Source organism: Pecten maximus, chromosome 8, assembly GCF_902652985.1.
Source record: "Pecten maximus chromosome 8, xPecMax1.1, whole genome shotgun sequence".
NCBI classification, from domain to species: Eukaryota; Metazoa; Mollusca; class Bivalvia; order Pectinida; family Pectinidae; genus Pecten; species Pecten maximus.
The window spans coordinates 6,800,563-6,812,842 of record NC_047022.1 but is presented as its reverse complement, the minus strand read 5'-3'; positions in this window follow the sequence as shown (position 1 = coordinate 6,812,842).

The window sequence follows — 12,280 nt, the reverse complement described above, 5'->3', positions numbered from 1 at the left end:
TCAAAATGCAATATGCATAACTAGGCACCAAGGGGAACTTACATATTAAATTCGAGAAAGATCCCTTCAGTACTTTCTCAGAAATAGCGGTAACAAACTTCAATTGTCGAAATCCAAGATGGCTGCCTGTCGGCCATGATGTTTTCCGATTGGTCTCAAAATGCAATATGCGCACCAAGGCACCAAGGGGAACCTACATATGACATTTGAGAAAGATCCCTTCAGTACTTTCTCAGAAATAGCGGTAACAAACTTCAATTGTCAAAATCCAAGATGGCTGCCTGTCGGCCATGTTGTTTTCCAATTGGTCTCAAAATGAAATATGCATAATTAAGCACCAAGGGGAACCCACATATGAAATTTCAGAAAGATCCCTTCAGTTGTTTCTGAGAAAAAGCGATAACAAACTTCAATTATCAAAATCCAAGATGGCTGCCTGTCGGCCATGTTGTTTCCCGATTGGTCTCAAAATGCAATATGCATAACCAGGCACCAAGGGGAACTTACATATTAAATTTGAGAAAGATCCCTTCAGTCCTTTTTGAGAAATAGCGATAAACTTCAATTGTCAAATTCCAAGATGGCTGCCTGTCGGCCATGTTGTTTTCCGATTGGTCTCAAAATGCAATATGCGCACCAAGGCACCAAGGGGAACCTACATATGACATTTGAGAACGATCCCTTCATTACTGTCTGAGAAATAGCGATAACAATCTTCAATTGTCAAAAATCCAAGATGGCTGCCTGTCGGCCATGTTGTTTTCCGATTGGTCTCAAAATACAATACGCATAACTAGGCACCAAGGGGAACATACATATGAAATTTGAGAACGATCCATTCAATACTTTCTCAGAAATAGCGATAACAAACTTCAATTGTCAAAATCCAAGATGGTTGCCTGTCGGCCATGTTGTTTTCCGATTGATCTCAAAATGCAATATGCATAACTAGGCGCCAAGGGGAACTTACATATTAAATTCAAGAAAGATCCCTTCAGTACTTTCTCAGAAATAGCGGTAACAAACTTCAATTGTCGAAATCCAAGATGGCTGCCTGTCGGCCATGCTGTTTTCCAATTGGTCTCAAAATGCAATATGCATAATTAAGCACCAAGGGGAACATTCATATTAAATTTGAGAAAGATACCTTCAGTACTTTCTGAGAAATAGCGATAACAATCCTCAATTATCAAAATCCAAGATGGCTGCCTGTCGGCCATGTTTTTTTTTGATTGGTCTCAAAATGCAATATGCATATCTGGGCACCAAGGGGAACATGCATATGAAATTTGAGAAAGATCCCTTCAGTACTTTCTCAGAAATAGCGGTAACAAACTTCAATTGTCAAAATCCAAGATGGCTGCCTGTCGGCCATGTTGTTTTCCAATTGGTCTCAAAATGAAATATGCATAATTAAGCACCAAGGGGAACCCACATATGAAATTTCAGAAAGATCCCTTCAGTTCTTTCTGGGAAAAAGCGATAACAAATTTCAATTATCAAAATCCAAGATGGCTGCCTGTCGGCCATGCTGTTTTCCGATTGGTCTCAAATTGCAATATGCATAACTAGCCACCAAGGGGAACTTACATATTAAATTTGAGAAAGATCCCTTTAGTACTTTCTGAGAAATAGCGATAAACTTCAATTGTCAAAATCCAAGATGGGTGCCTGTCGGCCATTTTGTTTTCCGATTGGTCTCAAAATGCAATATGCATAACTAGGCACAAAGGGGAACATACATATGAAATTTCAGAAAGATTCCTTCATTACTGTCTGAGAAATAGCGATAACAATCTTCAATTGTCAAAATTCCAAGATGGCTGCCTGTCGGCAATATGCATAACTAGGCACCAAGGGGAACTTACATATTAAATTTGAGAAAGATCCCTTCAGTACTTTCTGAGAAATAGCGATAAACTTCAATTGTCAAAATCCAAGATGGCTGCCTGTCGGCCATGTTGTTTTCCGATTGGTCTCAAAATACAATATGCATAACTAGGCACCATGGGGAACATACATATGAAATTTGAAAAAGATTCCTTCATTACTGTCTGAGAAATAGCGATAACAATCTTCAATTATCAAAAATCCAAGATGGCTGCCTGTCGGCCATGATGTATTACGATTGGTCTCAAAATGCAATATGCATAACTAAGCACCAAGGGGAGCATACATATTAAATTTGAGAAAGATTCCTTCAATACTTTCTCAGAAATAGCGATAACAAACTTCAATTGTCAAAATCCAAGATGGCTGCCTGTCGGCCATGTTGTTTTTCGATTGGTCTCAAAATGCAATATGCATAACTAGGCACCAAGGGGAACTTACATATTAAATTTGAGAAAGATCCCTTCAGTACTTTCTGAGAAATAGCGATAAACTTCAATTGTCAAAATACAAGATGCCTGCCAGTCGGCCATGTTGTTTTCCGATTGGTCTCAAAATGCAATATGCATAACAAGGCACCAAGGGGAACATACATATGAAATTTCAGAAAGATTCCTTCATTACTGTCTGAGAAATAGCGATAACAATCTTCAATTGTCAAAAATCCAAGATGGCTGCCTGTCGGCCATGTTGTTTTACGATTGGTCTCAAAATTCAATATGCATAACTAGGCACCAAGGGGAACTTACATATTAAATTCGAGAAAGATCCCTTCAGCACTTTCTCAGAAATAGCGGTAACAAACTTCAATTGTCGAAATCCAAGATGGCTGCCTGTCGGCCATGATGTTTTCCGATTTATCTCAAAATGCAATATGCGCACCAAGGCACCAAGGGGAACCTACATATGACATTTGAGAAAGATCCCTTCAGTACTTTCTCAGAAATAGCGGTAACAAACTTCAATTGTCAAAATCCAAGATGGCTGCCTGTCGGCCATGTTGTTTTCCAATTGGTCTCAAAATGAAATATGCATAATTAGGCACCAAGGGGAACCCACATATGAAATTTCAGAAAGATCCCTTCAGTTGTTTCTGAGAAAAAGCGCTAACAAACTTCAATTATCAAAATCCAAGATGGCTGCCTGTCGGCCATGTTGTTTCCCGATTGGTCTCAAAATGCAATATGCATAACCAGGCACCAAGGGGAACTTACATATTAAATTTGAGAAAGATCCCTTCAGTACTTTTTGAGAAATAGCGATAAACTTCAATTGTCAAAATCCAAGATGGCTGCCTGTCGGCCATGTTGTTTTCCGTTTGGTCTCAAAATGCAATATGCATAACTAGGCACAAAGGGGAACATACATATGAAATTTCAGAAAGATTCCTTCATTACTGTCTGAGAAATAGCGATAACAATCTTCAATTGTCAAAAAACCAAGATGGCTGCCTGTCGGCCATGTTGTTTTACGATTGGTCTCAAAATGCAATATGCATAACTAGGCACCAAGGGGAACTTACATATTAAATTTGAGAAAGATCCCTTCAATACTTTCTGAGAAATAGCGATAACAATCTTCAATTGTCGAAATCCAAGATGGCTGCCTGTCGGCCATGATGTTTTCCGATTGGTCTCAAAATGCAATATGCGCACCAAGGCACCAAGTAGAACCTACATATGACATTTGAGAAAGATCCCTTTAGTACTTTCTGAGAAATAGCGGTAACAATCTTCAATTGTCAAAATCCAAGATGGCTGCCTGTCGGCCATGTTGTTTTCCAATTGGTCTCAAAATGCAATATGCATAATTAAGCACCAAGGGGAACCCACATATGAAATTTCAGAAAGATCCCTTCAGTTGTTTCTGAGAAAAAGCGATAACAAATTTCAATTATCAAAATCCAAGATGGCTGCCTGTCGGCCATGCTGTTTTCCGATTGGTCTCAAAATGCAATATGCATAACTAGGCACCAAGGGGATCTTACATATTAAATTTGAGAAAGATCCCTTCAGTACTTTCTGAGAAAAAGCGATAAACTTCAATTGTCAAAATCAAAGATGGCTGCCTGTCGGCCATGCTGTTTTCCGATTGGTCTCAAAATGCAATATGCATAACTAGGCACAAAGGGAAACATACATATGAAATTTCAGAAAGATTCCTTCATTACTGTCTGAGAAATAGCGATAACAATCTTCAATTGTCAAAATTCCAAGATGGCTGCCTGTCGGCAATATGCATAACTACATTTAGGCACCAAGGGGAACTTACATATTAAATTTGAGAAAGATCCCTTCAGTACTTTCTGAGAAATAGCGATAAACTTCAATTGTCAAAATCCAAGATGGCTGCCTGTCGGCCATGTTGTTTTCCGATTGGTCTCAAAATACAATATGCATAACTAGGCACCATGGGGAACATACATATGAAATTTGAGAAAGATTCCTTCATTACCGTCTGAGAAATAGCGATAACAATCTTCAATTGTCAAAAATCCAAGATGGCTGCCTGTCGGCCATGATGTATTACGATTGGTCTCAAAATGCAATATGCATAACTAGGCACCAAGGGGAACTTACATATTAAATTTGAGAAAGATCCCTTCAGTACTTTCTCAGAAATAGCGATAACAAACTTCAATTGGCAAAATCCAAGATGGCTGCCTGTCGGCCATGTTGTTTTCCGATTTATCTCAAAATGCAATATGCATAACAAGGCACAAAGGGGAACTTACATATTAAATTCGAGAAAGATCCCTTCAGTACTTTCTCAGAAATAGCGGTAACAAACTTCAATTGTCGAAATCCAAGATGGCTGCCTGTCGGCCATGATGTTTTCCGATTGGTCTAAAAATGCAATATGCGCACCAACGCACCAAGGGGAACCTACATATGACATTTTAGAAAGATCCCTTCAGTACTTTCTCAGAAATAGCGGTAACAAACTTCAATTGTCAAAATCCAAGATGGCTGCCTGTTTGGCCATGTTGTTTCCAATTGGTCTCAAAATGCAATATGCATAATAAGCACCAAGGGGAACCCACATATGAAATTTCAGAAAGATCTCTTCAGTTCTTTCTGAGAAAAAAGCGATAACAATCTTCAATTATAAAAAACCAAGATGGCGCCTGTCGGGCCCGTTGTTTTTCCCATTGGGGGTCAAATGCAATAGCATAACCAGCACCAGGGGAAACTTACATATTAAATTTTAGAAATCCCCCTCTTCTGAGAAATAGCGAAAACTTCAATTTTCAAAATCCAAGATGGTGCCGTCGCCATGTTTTTTTTCCGTTGTCTCAAAATAAAATAGCATAATAGGCACAAAGGGGGAAAATAAATATGAAATTTGAAAAGATTCTTCATTCTGTCTGAGAAATAGCATAAAACCTTTTAAAATTTTCAAAAATCCAAGATGGCTGGCCCGTCCCTGATGTTTACGATTGGTCTCAAAACAATACATAACAAGCCCAAAAGGGGAAAAAAAAGAGAAAACCCCTCATTTTTAAAACTTAAACCCAAAAAACCCCTTCCTTTTATTTCCCTTTTTTCCCTTTCCCCCAAAAAAAAAAAAAAAAATTTTTTTTTTCCTTTTTTTTCCCCCATTTTTTGGGGCCCCTTTTTCCCTTTTTTTTCCAGCCCCCTTTTAAAAAAAGACCCTTCAAAATTTTCCCAAAAAAAAAAAAAACTTAATTGAAATCCCAAAATTTCCCCCTCGGATTTTTTTTTTTAAAAAAATCCTCTGGCCCGGGAAATTTTAAAAAAAAAAAAGCCCCCAAAACTTTTTAAAAAACAAAAAATTTAATTTAAAAAAACAAAAAAGCCCCTCCTTTGGAGGTTTCAAATTTTCAAAAAAAAAAGGGCCCCCGGGGAAAAATTAAATTAAAAAAAAATTTTTTTAAGGGGAAAAGGAAAAAATCTTAATTTAAAAATCCAAAACTTTCCGGGAAAAAATTTTTTTCAGGGCCAAAAGCAATATCCAAAATAGGCACCGGGGCTGAAATTTTAAATTTGGAAAACCCAATTTTCCCAAAAAAAGTCAAACCTTTAAAAACCCGGAGGTCCTCGGTAGTTTTGAGCCAAAAAAAGCGACCCCAAAAACCAATTGGTTTTGGAAAAATTTCGTACTTTTTCAAAATGCTAACAAAACCCAAGAAAACCAAATTTGGGGTCCCAGTTTTTTAATTGGTTAAAATAAATTTCAAATAAGCCCAAGGGCCCCAAAAATTTTTTTCGAAAGTCCCCCATTGTTTTTGAAAAAGCAAAAAACTTTTAAATTTTAAAATCCAAAGATTTTCCCATTTGTTTGATTTTGGGCAAAATCAATTTAAAAAAGGCCCAAAGGGAATTAAAAAAATTTTAAAAGCCCCTTTTTTGGAAAAAAGATAAAAATTTAAATTTTCAAATGCTTTTCCTTTTTTTTTTCCAATGGCTCCGCTATGTTTCCAAAGGAAAAACAATTGAATTTTAAAAAAAACCCAAATTTTTTAGAAATGGAAAACTTCAATTTCAAATTCCCGTTCCTCGGCAAATCAAAAGGGGGGGGTTTTTTTTAAAATTTAAAATCCCCATTCTTTCTAGAAAAGGAAACAATTTAATTGAAAAACCAAACTCCCGGGATGTTTTTTTCCCATTTAAAATCAAAGTCAGGCCCAGGGGTCATATGAAATTTTAAATTCCCATACTAAACAAAAAATTTAATTTAAAAAAAGTCCTTCGGATAATTTCGATGGGGCCAAAAAACAAAAATAAGCCCAGGGCAAATTTTTTTTGGAAAAACCCCTTTATACTTTCCAAAAGGAACAAAATTATTTAAAAAAACTTTGCCTGTTGGCCTTTTTTTTCATTGGGTTTTAAAATCAAGATCTTGCCCCGGAAATTTTAAATTGAAAAAAACCCCCAGTTTTTAAAATAGCAAAAATTTCAAAATAAAAGAAAAATCCCCCTGGATTTTTTATTGGTTTAAAATCAATTTTCAAACCAGGCCCCGGGGAATAATTAATTTTAAAAATTCCTTTGGGGAAAAAAACAATTTAATTGAAAATCAAGAGGTCCTTCGGATTTTTTAAAAAATAAAATTCAATTCAAACAGGCCCCGGGGTTTTAATTTTAAAAAAGAAAATCCCCAGACCCAAAAAGGGTAACAAAATTTAAAAAAACCCCCAAAACTCCTGTGCCCGACCCCTTAAACCAAACCAAAACCCCAAAGGGCCTAAATTTCTTTGGAAAAATTTTTGATTTTTTTAAAAAGCTTTAAAAAACCAATTTCAAATAAGGGTCCTTCCCTTTTTTTAATGCAAAATAATTGCAAATTAAAGGGGCCCCAAAGTTTAGAAAATTTTATTTTTGGAAAAACGAAAAAACAATTTTCTAAAAGGTCCTTTTATGGGTTTTTTTTTAAAAAAAATGCAAAAAAAGGGGGCTTTAAAAAATTTTTCCTTGCCTTTTAAATAGCAAAAAAAGCAAATCAAAATGGTTTGGAGTTGTGGTTTTCCGATTGGTCTCAAAATGCAATATGCGCACCAAGGCACCAAGGGGAACCTACATATGACATTTGAGAACGATCCCTTCATTACTGTCTGAGAAATAGCGATAACAATCTTCAATTGTCAAAAATCCAAGATGGCTGCCTGTCGGCCATGTTGTTTTCCGATTGGTCTCAAAATACAATACGCATAATAATGCACCAAGGGGAACATACATATGAAATTTCAGAAAGATTCCTTCATTACTGTCTGAGAAATAGCGATAATAATCTTCAATTGTCAAAAATCCAAGATGGCTGCCTGTCGGCCATGATGTATTACGATTGGTCTCAAAATGCAATATGCATAACTAAGCACCAAGGGGAACATACATATTAAATTTGAGAACGATCCATTCAATACTTTCTCAGAAATAGCGATAACAAACTTCAATTGTCAAAATCCAAGATGGTTGCCTGTCGGCCATGTTGTTTTCCGATTGATCTCAAAATGCAATATGCATAACTAGGCGCCAAGGGGAACTTACATATTAAATTCAAGAAAGATCCCTTCAGTACTTTCTCAGAAATAGCGGTAACAAACTTCAATTGTCGAAATCCAAGATGGCTGCCTGTCGGCCATGCTGTTTTCCAATTGGTCTCAAAATGCAATATGCATAATTAAGCACCAAGGGGAACATTCATATTAAATTTGAGAAAGATACCTTCAGTACTTTCTGAGAAATAGCGATAACAATCCTCAATTATCAAAATCCAAGATGGCTGCCTGTCGGCCATGATGTATTACGATTGGTCTCAAAATGCAATATGCATAACTAAGCACCAAGGGGAACATACATATTAAATTTGAGAAAGATCCCTTCAATACTTTCTCAGAAATAGCGATAACAAACTTCAGTTGTCAAAATCCAAGATGGTTGCCTGTCGGCCATGTTGTTTTTCGATTGGTCTCAAAATGCAATATGCATAACTAGGCACCAGGGGAAACTTACATATTAAATTTGAGAAAGATCCCTTCAGTACTTTCTGAGAAATAGCGATAAACTTCAATTGTCAAAATACAAGATGCCTGCCAGTCGGCCATGTTGTTTTCCGATTGGTCTCAAAATGCAATATGCATAACTAGGCACCAAGGGGAACATACATATGAAATTTCAGAAAGATTCCTTCATTACTGTCTGAGAAATAGCGATAACAATCTTCAATTGTCAAAACTCCAAGATGGCTGCCTGTCGGCCATGTTGTTTTACGATTGGTCTCAAAATGCAATATGCATAACTAGGCACCAAGGGGAACTTACATATTAAATTCGAGAAAGATCCCTTCAGTACTTTCTCAGAAATAGCGGTAACAAACTTCAATTGTCGAAATCCAAGATGGCTGCCTGTCGGCCATGATGTTTTCCGATTGGTCTCAAAATGCAATATGCGCACTAAGGCACCAAGGGGAACCTACATATGACATTTGAGAAAGATCCCTTCAGTACTTTCTCAGAAATAGCGGTAACAAACTTCAATTGTCAAAATCCAAGATGGCTGCCTGTCGGCCATGTTGTTTTCCAATTGGTCTCAAAATGAAATATGCATAATTAAGCACCAAGGGGAACCCACATATGAAATTTCAGAAAGATCCCTTCAGTTGTTTCTGAGAAAAAGCGGATAACAAACTTCAATTATCAAAATCCAAGATGGCTGCCTGTCGGCCATGTTGTTTCCCGATTGGTCTCAAAATGCAATATGCATAACCAGGCACCAAGGGGAACTTACATATTAAATTTGAGAAAGATCCCTTCAGTCCTTTTTGAGAAATAGCGATAAACTTCAATTGTCAAATTCCAAGATGGCTGCCTGTCGGCCATGTTGTTTTCCGATTGGTCTCAAAATGCAATATGCGCACCAAGGCACCAAGGGGAACCTACATATGACATTTGAGAACGATCCCTTCATTACTGTCTGAGAAATAGCGATAACAATCTTCAATTGTCAAAAATCCAAGATGGCTGCCTGTCGGCCATGTTGTTTTCCGATTGGTCTCAAAATACAATACGCATAACTAGGCACCAAGGGGAACATACATATGAAATTTCAGAAAGATTCCTTCATTACTGTCTGAGAAATAGCGATAATAATCGTCAATTGTCAAAAATCCAAGATGGCTGCCTGTCGGCCATGATGTATTACGATTGGTCTCAAAATGCAATATGCATAACTAAGCACCAAGGGGAACATACATATTAAATTTGAGAACGATCCATTCAATACTTTCTCAGAAATAGCGATAACAAACTTCAATTGTCAAAATCCAAGATGGTTGCCTGTCGGCCATGTTGTTTTCCGATTGATCTCAAAATGCAATATGCATAACTAGGCGCCAAGGGGAACTTACATATTAAATTCAAGAAAGATCCCTTCAGTACTTTCTCAGAAATAGCGGTAACAAACTTCAATTGTCGAAATCCAAGATGGCTGCCTGTCGGCCATGCTGTTTTCCAATTGGTCTCAAAATGCAATATGCATAATTAAGCACCAAGGGGAACATTCATATTAAATTTGAGAAAGATACCTTCAGTACTTTCTGAGAAATAGCGATAACAATCCTCAATTATCAAAATCCAAGATGGCTGCCTGTCGGCCATGTTTTTTTTTGATTGGTCTCAAAATGCAATATGCATATCTGGGCACCAAGGGGAACATGCATATGAAATTTGAGAAAGATCCCTTCAGTACTTTCTCAGAAATAGCGGTAACAAACTTCAATTGTCAAAATCCAAGATGGCTGCCTGTCGGCCATGTTGTTTTCCAATTGGTCTCAAAATGAAATATGCATAATTAAGCACCAAGGGGAACCCACATATGAAATTTCAGAAAGATCCCTTCAGTTCTTTCTGGGAAAAAGCGATAACAAATTTCAATTATCAAAATCCAAGATGGCTGCCTGTCGGCCATGTTGTTTTCGATTGGTCTCAAAATGCAATATGCATAACTAGGCACCAAGGGGAACTTACATATTAAATTTGAGAAAGATCCCTTCAGTACTTTCTGAGAAATAGCGATAAACTTCAATTGTCAAAATACAAGATGCCTGCCAGTCGGCCATGTTGTTTTCCGATTGGTCTCAAAATGCAATATGCATAACAAGGCACCAAGGGGAACATACATATGAAATTTCAGAAAGATTCCTTCATTACTGTCTGAGAAATAGCGATAACAATCTTCAATTGTCAAAAATCCAAGATGGCTGCCTGTCGGCCATGTTGTTTTACGATTGGTCTCAAAATTCAATTTGCATAACTAGGCACCAAGGGGAACTTACATATTAAATTCGAGAAAGATCCCTTCAGCACTTTCTCAGAAATAGCGGTAACAAACTTCAATTGTCGAAATCCAAGATGGCTGCCTGTCGGCCATGATGTTTTCCGATTTATCTCAAAATGCAATATGCGCACCAAGGCACCAAGGGGAACCTACATATGACATTTGAGAAAGATCCCTTCAGTACTTTCTCAGAAATAGCGGTAACAAACTTCAATTGTCAAAATCCAAGATGGCTGCCTGTCGGCCATGTTGTTTTCCAATTGGTCTCAAAATGAAATATGCATAATTAGGCACCAAGGGGAACCCACATATGAAATTTCAGAAAGATCCCTTCAGTTGTTTCTGAGAAAAAGCGCTAACAAACTTCAATTATCAAAATCCAAGATGGCTGCCTGTCGGCCATGTTGTTTCCCGATTGGTCTCAAAATGCAATATGCATAACCAGGCACCAAGGGGAACTTACATATTAAATTTGAGAAAGATCCCTTCAGTACTTTTTGAGAAATAGCGATAAACTTCAATTGTCAAAATCCAAGATGGCTGCCTGTCGGCCATGTTGTTTTCCGTTTGGTCTCAAAATGCAATAGGCATAACTAGGCACAAAGGGGAACATACATATGAAATTTCAGAAAGATTCCTTCATTACTGTCTGAGAAATAGCGATAACAATCTTCAATTGTCAAAAAAACCAAGATGGCTGCCTGTCGGCCATGTTGTTTTACGATTGGTCTCAAAATGCAATATGCATAACTAGGCACCAAGGGGAACTTACATATTAAATTTGAGAAAGATCCCTTCAATACTTTCTGAGAAATAGCGATAACAATCTTCAATTGTCGAAATCCAAGATGGCTGCCTGTCGGCCATGATGTTTTCCGATTGGTCTCAAAATGCAATATGCGCACCAAGGCACCAAGTAGAACCTACATATGACATTTGAGAAAGATCCCTTTAGTACTTTCTGAGAAATAGCGGTAACAATCTTCAATTGTCAAAATCCAAGATGGCTGCCTGTCGGCCATGTTGTTTTCCAATTGGTCTCAAAATGCAATATGCATAATTAAGCACCAAGGGGAACCCACATATGAAATTTCAGAAAGATCCCTTCAGTTGTTTCTGAGAAAAAGCGATAACAAATTTCAATTATCAAAATCCAAGATGGCTGCCTGTCGGCCATGCTGTTTTCCGATTGGTCTCAAAATGCAATATGCATAACTAGGCACCAAGGGGATCTTACATATCAAATTTGAGAAAGATCCCTTCAGTACTTTCTGAGAAAAAGTGATAAACTTCAATTGTCAAAATCAAAGATGGCTGCCTGTCGGCCATGCTGTTTTCCGATTGGTCTCAAAATGCAATATGCATAACTAGGCACAAAGGGAAACATACATATGAAATTTCAGAAAGATTCCTTCATTACTGTCTGAGAAATAGCGATAACAATCTTCAATTGTCAAAATTCCAAGATGGCTGCCTGTCGGCAATATGCATAACTACATTTAGGCACCAAGGGGAACTTACATATTAAATTTGAGAAAGATCCCTTCAGTACTTTCTGAGAAATAGCGATAAACTTCAATTGTCAAAATCCAAGA